At 40.7% G+C, this 11,919-nt stretch overlaps 1 long non-coding RNA gene across 1 annotated transcript in view; it reads right to left on the bottom strand.

Annotated features, from left to right (window-relative positions):
• Window positions 1–6,110: 6,110 nt before the first annotated feature.
• The window catches only part of LOC103567850 (uncharacterized), a 28,501-nt gene continuing 22,692 nt past the window's right edge, over window positions 6,111–11,919 (bottom strand). The window contains exons 2-5 of the long non-coding RNA XR_011531314.1: window positions 7,832–7,873; window positions 7,151–7,311; window positions 6,753–6,903; window positions 6,111–6,388 (exon numbers count right to left, since the gene is read on the bottom strand). This is a non-coding gene — a long non-coding RNA (uncharacterized lncRNA). The remainder of the gene's footprint in view (window positions 6,389–6,752; window positions 6,904–7,150; window positions 7,312–7,831; window positions 7,874–11,919) is intronic.

The following is an 11,919-nucleotide window of genomic DNA, read 5'->3' as shown; positions in this document are numbered from 1 at the left end:
TGTCGAACCATCCCTGTGTCCCTGGTATAAACCCCGCTTGATCATGATGTATGATCTTTTTGATGTATTGCTGTATCAGGTTGCCAATATTTTGTTGAGGATTTTTGCATCTATGTTCATCAGCAATATTGGCCTGCGGTTTTCCTTTTTTGTGTTGTCCTTGACAGGCTTTGGTATCAGAGTGATATTGGACTCGTAGAATGTGTTAGGAAGCATTCCATCTTCCCTAACTTTTTGGAATAGCTTGAGAAGGGTAGGTATTAAATCCTCTCTGAAAGTTTGGTAGAATTCCCCAGGAAAGCCATCTGGTCCTGGGCTTTTATTCTTTGGGATGATTTTGATTACTGTTTCAATCTCTGTACTTGTGATTGGTCTGTTCAGATTCTCTATTTCTTCTTGATTCAGCTTTAGGAGGTTGTAAGAGTCTAAGAATTTATCCGTTTCCTCTAGATTGTCCATTTTGATGGCATATAATTTTTCATACTATTCTCTTATAATCCATTGTATTTCTGTGATATCCATTGTTATTTCTCCTCCTTCATTTCTAATTTTATTTATCTGAACTTTCTCTCTTTTTTTCTTTATAAGTCTGGCTAGGGCTTTGTCAATTTTATTTAACTTCTCAAAGAACCAGCTCTTTGTTTCATTGATCCTTTCTACTGCCTTTTTTGTTTCAATGGCATTTATTTCTGCTTTGATTTTTATTATTTCTTTCCTTCTGCTGTCTTTGGGCTTTGTTTGTTCTTCTTTTTCTAATTCAATTAAATGTAGTTTGAGATTGCTTATTTGGGTTTTTTGTTGTTTGTTAAGGTGAACCTATATTGTGATGAATTTCCCCCTTAATACAGCTTTTGCTGCATCCATATGAGTTGGTATGGTCTGTTTTCATTTTCATTTGTCTCCAGATTTTTTTTATTTTTCCTTTAACTTCTTCAATGATCCATTGCTTGTTCAATAGCATGTTGTTTAGTCTCTACATCTTTGTCCTTTTCTCAGCTTTTTTCTTGTAATTAATTTCTAGCTTTATAGCATTGTGATGGGAAAAGATGCTTGTTATTATTTCAATCTTCTTAAATTTATTGAGGCTTGTCTTGTTTCCCAAAGTATGGTCTATTCTTGAGACTGTTCCGTGTGCACTTGAGAAGAATGTGTATTGTGCTGTTTTTGGATGAAGCATTCTATATATGTCTATTACGCCCTATTGGTCTAGCTTTCCATTTAATTCCACTGTTTCCTTGTTGATTTTCTGCTTGGATGATCTATCCATTGATGTGAGTGGAGTGTTGAGGTCCCCTACTATTATTGTGTTATTATTAATGTCTTCTTTTAGGTTTGTTAATAGTTACTTTATGTACTTTGGTGCTCCTGTGTTGGGTGCATAGATATTTATAAGTATTATTTCTTTCTGATAGAATGTCCCTTTGATCATTATACACTGCCCCTCTTTTTCTCTCTTTGAAGGACAAAAATTTTCAGTCAAGAATAATCTAGCCAGAAAAAATATCCTTCATATATGATGGAGAAATAAAAACTTTCCCAGACAAACATAGGCTAGGGGCATTTGTAGCCATGAGACCCCCCCCCCCAAAAGAAATCCTCAAGAAGGCCCTCATACCTGAAAAAAAAGGCAGAAAGGGGTTACAAAGCATGGAGTAAGGAGATAACTAGGTAGACAGAATCAGAGACTCTTTACCTGTCTTATCTTGAAGTCTACTTTGTCTGATATAAGTATTGCAACACCTGCTTTCTTTTGTTTGTCATTAGCTTGGAGTATCATCTTCCATCCCTTCACTCTTAGCCTGCGTTCATCATTGGAGCTGAGATATTTTTCCTGGAGGCAGCATATTTTTGGGTCTTGTTCTTTAATCCATCTTGCCACTCTGTGTCTTTTTATTGGAGAATTCAATCCATTTACGTTTAGGATGATTATCAGTATACGAGGTCTCAATGCTGCCATTTTATCACTTATTTCCTGGTTCTCCTGCATTTCCTTTGTTTCTTGTCCTGTGTATTTTGGTCTACCAATCAAGTTATGTAGTTTTTAATGTTGTATTTCTTTGTTTTCTCCTTATTTATTATTTCTGTCTCTGTTTTGCTTTTTTGTTTAGTGGTTACCTTGAGGTTTGTGTTCAAGATCTCGTGGGTAAGATAGTCCCTTTTCTGATGGCCTTTTATTTCCTTAGACTAAACTGATTCAGTCCCTATCCTCTTCCCCTCCTAAGTTGTTTTTCTCACATCTTATTCCATCCTGTGATATGAATTTGTGGTTAAAATAACAAGATTATCTTTTTTTTTTTTTGGTGTTTTCCTTCCCTTTGTCTTTAATGCTATACCTGAGTATTTGCTATCCTGCTCTGATTCTGTCTACCTATTTATCTCCTTACTCCATGCTTTGTAACCCCTTCCCCCCCCCACCCTTTTTTTTCAGGCATGAGGACCTTCTTGAGGATTTCTTGGGGGGGGGGCTCTCAGGACTACAAACACCCCTAGTTTATGTTTGTCTGGAAAAGTTTTTATTTCTCCATCATATCTGAAGGATATTTTTGCTGGATAAAGTATTCTTGGCTGAAAATTTTTGTTCTTCAAAGATTTGAATACGTCATTCCAGTCTCTCCTAGCCTGTAAGGTTTCTGCAGCGAAAACTGCTGAAAGCCTGATGGGGATTCCTTTGTAGGTTATTTTCTTCTGCCTTGCTGCCATTAGTATTCTTTCTTTGTCATTCAGTTTTGCCAGTTTCACTACTATATGCCTTGCAGTAGGTCTTTTTCACATTGACACATTTAGGAGATCTGGTAGCCTCTTCCACATGGATTTCCTTCCCTAGGTTTGAGAAGTTCTCTGCTATATTTCTTTGAACAAGCTTTCTACTCCATTCTTCTTCTCTTCTCCTTCTTGAATACCTATAATTCTTATATTGCATTTCCTAATTGAGTCAGATATTTCTTGGAGACTTTCTTCATTTCTTTTTAGTCTTAGTTCTCTCTCCTCCTCTATCTGGAGCATTTCAACATGTCTATCTTCGATTATGCTGACACGCTCCTCTATAGTGTCCACTTGAGTGTTCAGGGAATCCATATTTTGTTTTATTTCTTCCATTGCGTCTTTCACCTCTATTACTTCTGATTGATTCTTCTTTATAGTTTCAATCTCTTTTGTGAAGTAGCTCCTGAACCTGTTGAATTGTTTTACATTCTCTTTTACCTTGTTGAGTTTTTTGCTGATAGCTGTTTTGAATTCTTTGTCATTTAGATTACATATTTCTGCATCCTCAGGACTGATTTCTGGGCACTTGTCATTTTCTCTCTGGTCTGGACATCTAATATAATGTTTGCTCTGGCTAGAGGGAGTGGCTCTGTTTTTTCACATCCTGGTGTTATTAGGTCACAGTTAACACCTATCACCACTGAGTGGGGATCAAGAGCCATGTATTCTGAGCCCTTTGCTTCAGCCGAAATCCCAGGGGCTGGAGCTGCACTGAGCAGGTGGGGGGAGGGGTGCTTTCTCCTGTGTGCTCTCTGGGTTTTCTCCCTCTGCTCTCTATCTGCTCTCCTGGGGTGTTGGTGTGATAAGGTCATCCCCTGCAAAGGCTTTTGCCACCATAGAGGGCTTCCCTCTAGGCTGAAAGGACCCTTGGAGTCCTTGATGTTCCTGCAAATGAATGTTCCTTCCCCCATTCCTTCCCTCTTGGAGGCTGCCCATGGTCCCAGATCTCAGTCTTTAGGGGACTGAAGTTTTCTCTTACTCCATTCCATCTCCTCTGAGGGGGTGCTCCAGCCTCTCTGCCCTCCATTGTATGGCTGCCTGGGTCTCCCTGGTGTATTTAGTGTTGTGTTTGGATGTCCTCTGTTGGAGTATGAATGTTCTTTTTGTTGTATATCGGAGGGGAAAGATTATTGGGAAGACTCACTCTGCCATGATACTGACATCACTCACACCAATTGTCTGTACGATCTTATTTTTGCTCAAATTTTTCCGGAATTGGTAACTGTGAGTTCTTTCAGTGAGCTCTGGTGTCCCCTTGACATATCCTATCATGTGTGTGTGTGTGTGTGTGTGTGTGTGTGTGTGTTAGCATTTTCATTCTGGCACTATATGATGATGCCTGTTCATATTGTATATTTCCTGCCATAGTCCTAGAATTAGTCATTTCTCCAAGGAACCTTGGTTCCTTTGTTGGAAATGGTACCAATGAACTAGGTATGAGCACTAGATGTGCTTATTTCTACTTAAATGTCATGACTTTTAGGCCTTCTCAGATGACAGAGCAATGGAACAGATGTGTTAAAACCAACCTGCATATACATACATATCTATAAATATTTCTATATACAATGATGTGTATCTATACTACCCATGAGTGCATACTGATATCTCCACATGGACCATTCTAGCTCCACCTTCTTATCTGTAACTTTTCACTCCTTCAGTGAGAAACTTGAGTCACATCACTCCACATCAATTTACTTTATATTTCACTTCTAGTATACATGTACAGCAGAATCAGAATTGTTAAGCCATATCCCTGTGGGAAATGTTATCAACTTGAGTGCTTATGAACAGTTTCTTTTCTCTTTAGTCTTACAAATGCCACTCATTTTCAAAGTTACATAGCTCATTAAGTCTGTCTCCACCCCCCTTCAATGAGGGAATGGGGCAGGTGTCATAACTGATGATGAAGGGGACATTCCCATTCCTTCCCACTTGTTGGGTCATTCTTCCCTTCTTCACTTGCGGTTAAACTTGTTCATTAATCTGCAGTCACGGTGGCTGCACTATGAGCATCCCCATCCTGATTGCTGTGTCACCCCTTCCCCTGCAATGACATCATCAGGCCCCATGTAGTCTCCAAGGGAAGGGGCTTCCCTTTCCCAGGGTACCCATTCAATGGGGAAAATTCATTGCTGTGTTCAAAGTTTTCTTCTAGATAGATAAACCCCACAACCATGGCAGATCCTTAAGCAGTGCTTGCCTTATTCCTTGGACTTGCCACATTAACCCCAGGATCCCCTAAACACCCACCTTCTCTAAAGTTCAATTAGTTCTACATCCACTGTGGATAGTTTTTCTAAGATTCAAAAGCTACTGTTTTCAGGAAAATGTTCCTACCTCTGAATCCTTTCAGAAATGGGTTGTCTCGTGGAGGTTGGGAGGTGGGGCAACGTGACCCAATTTTCACATCCCTAGCTTTGAACCCAGTTCTCTTCCAGTGGCCAGGAGTGACCTGAGGGCCACTTAAAGAAATGTGGAGAGTTCTTTCTCAAGTCTGTTAATATGTTCTTCTACTCCCAAGTTTGCTAAGCCCTTATATCTGCTTGGCCTTCCATTGGGTCTCCTCTCCTTCCCCTGACCCTTCTAACCATACACAGAGCCAGGAATTCTGTTTTTCTGTTCTTGAACCTGTCACATGGGGAGAGGGAATGGGAGTTGGTGGCCAGCTGTGCACTTTCATAAAGGTTAAGATAAGAATTATTGGAGAGCAGTGCTCACCTCCCCAGCCTGCAACAAGAATAGAGGGGAGATCTGGGGGAAGGTGAAAACTATTCCCTACCCAAAGATTAGAGGTCATAGGGACTTCTCCTTACCCCTCTGAACTTAGGGTCCCAAGAATCCAGTTGCATTTTGGGAATATGAGAAGAGTCTTGTCTTTTACTGTTCCTGGAGGTTGAGTGGGGACATTTCTGGCCCTATGATGTCTGTGCAACCCTAACTACTCCACCCTATGATCAGATAATGTTCTAGATAACGAGGGAACAGAGAGAAGGATGGCTATGTCTAGATCCTGGGACATGGACTTCGATTTTCTCACTTTTAAAGCCCCTGAGCATTCACGTTTTTTGTTGTTGTATTCTTGTGGTAGTATTAAGATTTTAAAATTGAGATATATTCACAAATACAAATGAAAGAACCCGAGATGACAGTGGGTATGCAGTGCCATGGTCAACATCCCTCCCTGATCTTGATCACCTTCAGAAAGTCTCTCAATATGAGCTGACGCTGACCCTTTGTTACTCTAAGCCTGAGCTCCTAGCTAACCCTACACTTACTTTGCCTACATGTGGCTGAGGCAGAAGACACAAGTCTCCTTTCAGAGAAAAACAGAGACAAACTACTTCAGAGAATGTAGTAATTGAGAACCATTTCAATTCCTCTGATTTTATGGAAACATTTCTTTGAGAGAAATTTTTCAGGGAGCAGGGGATGCAGGAGGACTTTCTGGCTGACCTGAGGAAACACGCTCCCAGAGGGAGAGAGTAGGGCAGGGTCACGGACAGCCTGATGGACCCATGGCTGTGTTATGGGGATACTCCCGCAGTCATTCAGGAGGCCACTGTCCAGGTCTTCACATCACTGAAACTTTTTTGAAGCCATCACTTGGAACCTTGGAAAACTAGGGAGACAGTGAAGTGAAACACTGGAATCCATGGGGCATGTCCCCTTAGGGAAATTGTGAGATCCTGAGAAAGAGAGACATCTGGAGATGTGGTGGGGTCGGGGGATGAGGTGTGGCCCAAAGACAAAGTGGGGTTTGGATTGGGGATAGTGTCCTGTATCTGAGTGTGCTCTTGGTATAGAAGGGAAAAGGTAAGTGGTGGGGGTAAAATATGGTCCTATGGGATAGTGACAAAGAGGACTCTGATTGAAGAAAGGCATCCAAAGATTATATGGTGAAAACAAGGAAAGTAAGGGGGTGATACCGTCCAGTCAGAGGGTGGTAGCCAGAAGCAAGGAGGCCAGAGTGACCTATGACTTACTGGATCTCAAAGGTGCACTGAGAAGCATCTTCCTAGCTCCATGAACTATAAGATGTCCGCCTCCTTGGCTGCTCTAACCCACTCCTCAGAGGAAGGATCTTGCTATAACTGGTCCGGAAAGCTATCCACGAAAGGAGGCTTGTGTAGGTGACTGCAAGAGACAGGAGGTAAAAAGTATATTTAAAAGCTGATTGGGGACAGGCAGGCCTGGCAGGGGCCACATTCTCCCACAGGTCCGACTTCACAATATTCTATTCATCTCCACTCCAAGGGTTGATTTATCTTCCCTTTATCTATGATTCTTCCTCGCATGTCAACTCTAGGCTGCACTGGGGCCCCGGAATTCCACAGACAACCTAGGAAGCGGGGTGCCTGAAACAACAGGAAAGATGAATCACCTTTTCTGAAGAGAAAGTAGGTCTGGTGCCACATGAATGTCTTTGCAGTGAGTTCTCCGAACAGAGAAAATAGGAGCCTAGGTCACCTCAGGTGAAGGTAGAATCTTGCAGGAAGCTGAGTAGAATGTTCCATTGGGAATAAACTCTTTCAAGGTTAGATTCTGAATGCCCAGGGATTAGGATTAAAGGTCAAAAGTATGACAATAATAGTAACACATTAGTATCACATACGTATAGAGCTATGTCATTTTAAAGCTCTGTCACAGACATTGCCGTAAGTGATCATCACAACCACCCCGTGAGATTTGCAGGCAAGCACTTTCTCAAAAGAGGAGCCTGAAGCTTAGGGAAGGTAACAACTTAGACTATGTCCAAAGGCAGGACCCATAAATTTTTCCTCCAAAAGGAATAATCCATCCACAACATCTCACACCATCTAGTGGGCAAGACCCATGGCCCAACACCATCCTGTTCAATTCCAACGGGTGGGGAGAACACGGGTTAGCAGAAGGGTCCCAGGCCTGAAATGTTGCCTTAGAGGCCTCCCTCTAAGGTCATTATTTTCTGAGAAGGACTGGTTCTAGGAACTGATCTCCTCAGTGATTGGAGACCTGAGCCCTCGCTGAAAAGAAATATTAAGGTTAATCCAGGGAGAACTGGCATTCAACAGCAGAACATTACCCTTTAAGGCTCCAGCTTTTTCTCCCTGCCACTCTGTTGATGCTGAAAGACAAGAAAAAATGACACGGGAAGACAATTTCACTCTCCTCTTTCTAAGAAAGCAGCAGACATTCATTATTAGTGAATACTGTGTTTCTGTATTCACTTGAGATCTGTATTCTTTCTAAGTTATTCATTTTTAAAATGGACAAAAAATATTTTCTACTGATCCTTCTCTGAAAAGCTCAAAGAATGGTTTAAAGCACATGGTCCATTAAAAATATTTCATGCATGAGTCCTCTGCAGAAGAAAGGCCCAGATTCTCAGATCTTCAGGATCACGTACGCTCCGCTTGATAGGACTCCACTACCTGAGGGCATATCAGGTGGTATCTGATCAGAGACTTTCAGAGGTTCAGCTTTGCTCTCCATGTTGGCACCGACACAAGAGAGAGGCCCAGCCCAGAGATACCTGAGATGAGATTGTGGCTGATGAAAAAAGGTTGAGGACCTGTTCTCCTCCAGTGTCTTAATAAGCCAGTATTAGTACTCTGAGTTAGCTGGTTGAACCTATCCTGAAGCCCTCTACCATATCCACTTATTGAAAACATTTTACCTTCCTTATTAAATTCTGATCCATGCTTTATTTAAAACTGAATTACTCCTGATAATAGAACTTTCTTACACAAATTCCTTAAAAATAAAGAAAAGTAAGTAATATCTATTTAAAAATATCTGCAGAATGGAAGATTCATAATATTTGAAACGTGAAAAAGTCCAGGGAAACCCAAGAACAGTAATGTCCATGCCTGGATAGACAACTAATTCACCCAGGAGAACTAAAAGAGGAAATAAAGAGAGAAGCCATATTTTAAAATGAAATTAATACCCAACTCCAATTCGTAAAGAAGGAAAGGAAAGAGTTTTGTAGGTACACAGAGAAGAGATTCCCCCTGTGTTGAGGCCTCTCTTCCCCACCTTATGCCCTCAATTCACACACGCATCCTCTTTAACCGTCTCAGTTACATTACTGTGTAGATTATGGTAAGATCTCTCAAATTCAACCAAGTATTGAGATCTTCAAATGAATAAACTCCAACATTCATTAAAATATGTTTGAGCTCTCTTTCTCACTACCTGGTCAGATGTGAAGAGAAGCAAAATCATTATTCAAAGTAGGGATGACAATTGTTTTATTCATTATAAAGTCAAACAATGTGATCTGATTTGGGAAACATATTGGTGAAACTGGGAACTTACTACCAGCAGAGATATTTAGTGCCCAATCAAGCCTGAGATGCTTTTCTAGTCACTGTTGCATTCTCCTACCACCTCCTCCAGACTGATGGTGAAGCATCACAATCCTTTTACTAGAGATGAATTAGGAGGCTCTTGTCTGCACAGCCCATTGCAGGCAGGAACCACATTTGGATTCCTTCTCTCTCCACATAGCTAAGACTGCCCAGAGTGGCCATGCCTTTCCTGTGGTTGAACATTCATTCTCTTTATAACAACAAAAAAATTAAGTACTAGAATTGACTCTTGCCAATAAATGACTTATTTTCAGCTCTGGAGGAAATCCTTAGGAAGGGACAGGTACTCTCCCTGTGTCAGAAGCTTGTGTTCCTGTCCCTGTCACATGGGGACAGCTGGGGGTCTCCTCCCTGGGAAAGTTTTATTGGGTCCCACAGTGAACTGGATCCTGCTCTCTGCCTGCCTTCAGCTCTAGCTACCGTGACATCATTCTGACAATGAGCTTCCCTCATGTTCCAAAAGGATTCAATTAGAAAATCTCTGCTGGGGCCCGCCCCGTGGCCGAGTGGTTAAGTTTATGCACTCCGCTTCCGCAGCCTGGGGTTCCCTGGTTTGGATCCTGGGTGTGGACCTATGTACCGATCATCAAGCCATGCTGTGGACGTATCCCATACAGAAGAACTAGAATGACTCACAACTAGGATATACAACTACGTACTGGGGCTTTGGGAAGAAAAAAAAATCTCCGCAAAACCTTGATCCAACTTTCGCTTCACATCTGCAGATTTCTGCTCTTTGGAAAACTCTCACAGCCAGAAAGCAAAAAAGAATGAGAAGCAACTGCATGAATGGCAGTGAAGGTGAAGGCGGTGAATGCAGAGGGTGCTGTGGGGATTTCTACGCTGGAGTGAAAGGAAATGACTGTGGTGTGGGAGTGAGTGAACGCATCAAGGAAAGACGAGTGGGAAGGAGAAGATACGTCAGGTGCTGAATTTCTTTTGGTCTTCCTGAAGACACCAGCAGGTAGTCTGCTGTCTTGGCAGCCATCTTTTGATGGTCAGTCAGAAAGACGTGAGACATTTTCAAAGCATTTTAGAGAAGGAAACAAATAATACTCTAATATAGATCTAAGTAGAAAAAGGAAAAATAGCTACCATTTTATTCAGTTCTTATTCTGTAGAAGGCACCAAGTGCTTTAAAATGAATGTATATGTTTGGTACAACAGCCCAGCGAATGTTTCCAACACATTTCACATTTGAGAATATCAAGACTCAAGGAGGTTGAGTTAGTCAAGATCACACACATGTCCTGGTAGAAATGGGGTTGAATACAGAATCCTATATTTGGAATTATAGGAACTTTCTTTAAATTCATATTTTAGATATACATATATATATGTTTTTGACCAGTCCCTACCCCCCAAACACTCTTTCTCTTGCTTGTTGCCCTTTCTCATTTAGAAGTTATTGTTGTATTTTCGGCTGGTTTTAACCTACAGGGTTAAAGAGTATTTGTTTAAATTTTCTCATTAGACAAGAACTACATAAAAATATTTACTTTAATGTGTATGCGTGTTTATTTAAAAATTCAATCAATTCCAGCAAATAAAAGCCTTGACCACCAGGGCGTGACTTCCCAAATCCAGCCCAGTTCCAAGTGGTAACCCAATTAAGAGTTTGGTGGATAATCTTTCAGAATTTATATGTGGTTATGTGTGCACGTTTCTATATGTATGGCATTACACCAGAAGAATAATTCAATAGTTTTTTTTTTTTACCTAATATTTGTTCAGAAAATATTCCACCTCACTACACATAGCCTAATTTCACATAACAAAGATACCATAATTTAACTACTATTTGATGGTTATCTTTTTCTTGATATTAAGTACAAACAATACTGAAATAAATATGCAAGCATACCTTCATGCTCATGAGAGAATATGGCACTAAATTAGGTACCCAGAAGTGAAGAGCTTTGTCTGATTTCATATGCATTTTTTTTCTTTTGAGGAAGATTAGCCCTGAGCTAACATCTGCTGCCAATCCTCTTTTTGCTGAGGAAGACTGGCCCTGAGCTAACATCCGTGCCCATCTTCCTCTATTTTATATGTGGGACGCCTATCACAGCATGGCTTGATATGCCGTGCGTAGGTCCGCAACTGGGATCCGAACCAGCCAATGCCAGGCCACTGAAGCGGAACGTGTGAACTTAATCACTGCACCACTGGACTGGCCCCTGATTTCGTATGCATTTTGAACATTAAAGTTACTGCCAAACATCCGGGACAAAGGCTACACTAATTTATCTTCGTAGATTGGACTACTCAGTGGTGTTAAAATTATGTTTTTTCTCAAATTGATTTACAGAGTTTATGCAGTCCAAATAAAATTGCAGCAGATGTTTCTGTGGAAATTGACAAGCTGAGTCTCAACTGTATATGGAAATGCCAAGGACTTAGAATAACCACAGAAATTTTAAAGAAGGATAAAAACAGAAAACGTATTTCCAAATAGCAAGAAGTATTTTAAACCTATAGTGTGGTGGTGCTGATGTGAGAATAGCAAAGAGAACACTACTGGGGAATAGAGACTGCAGAAACAGACCCATTCAAATATTATCAACTGATTCACAAGTATGGTGTCAGTTAATTGAATTGGAGAAGGAATAGGCTTTTCAATAAATGGAGCTTGGACAATTGGCTATCTATATGGAACAAAAAAGAACTTAGACTCATACCTCAAACCTCACATAAAATTTAAAGATGAATCATAGACCTAAATGTAAAAGCTAAGACTATAAATATTCTAGAGGAATACACAGAAATATATCTTTTTGACCTTACGATAAGCAAA

The sequence above is a fragment of the Equus przewalskii genome, chromosome 22, assembly GCF_037783145.1.
Source record: "Equus przewalskii isolate Varuska chromosome 22, EquPr2, whole genome shotgun sequence".
NCBI classification, from domain to species: domain Eukaryota; kingdom Metazoa; phylum Chordata; class Mammalia; order Perissodactyla; family Equidae; genus Equus; species Equus przewalskii.
Note: the sequence above shows the minus strand (reverse complement) of the source record. Positions and strands in the feature narration are given on the sequence as shown.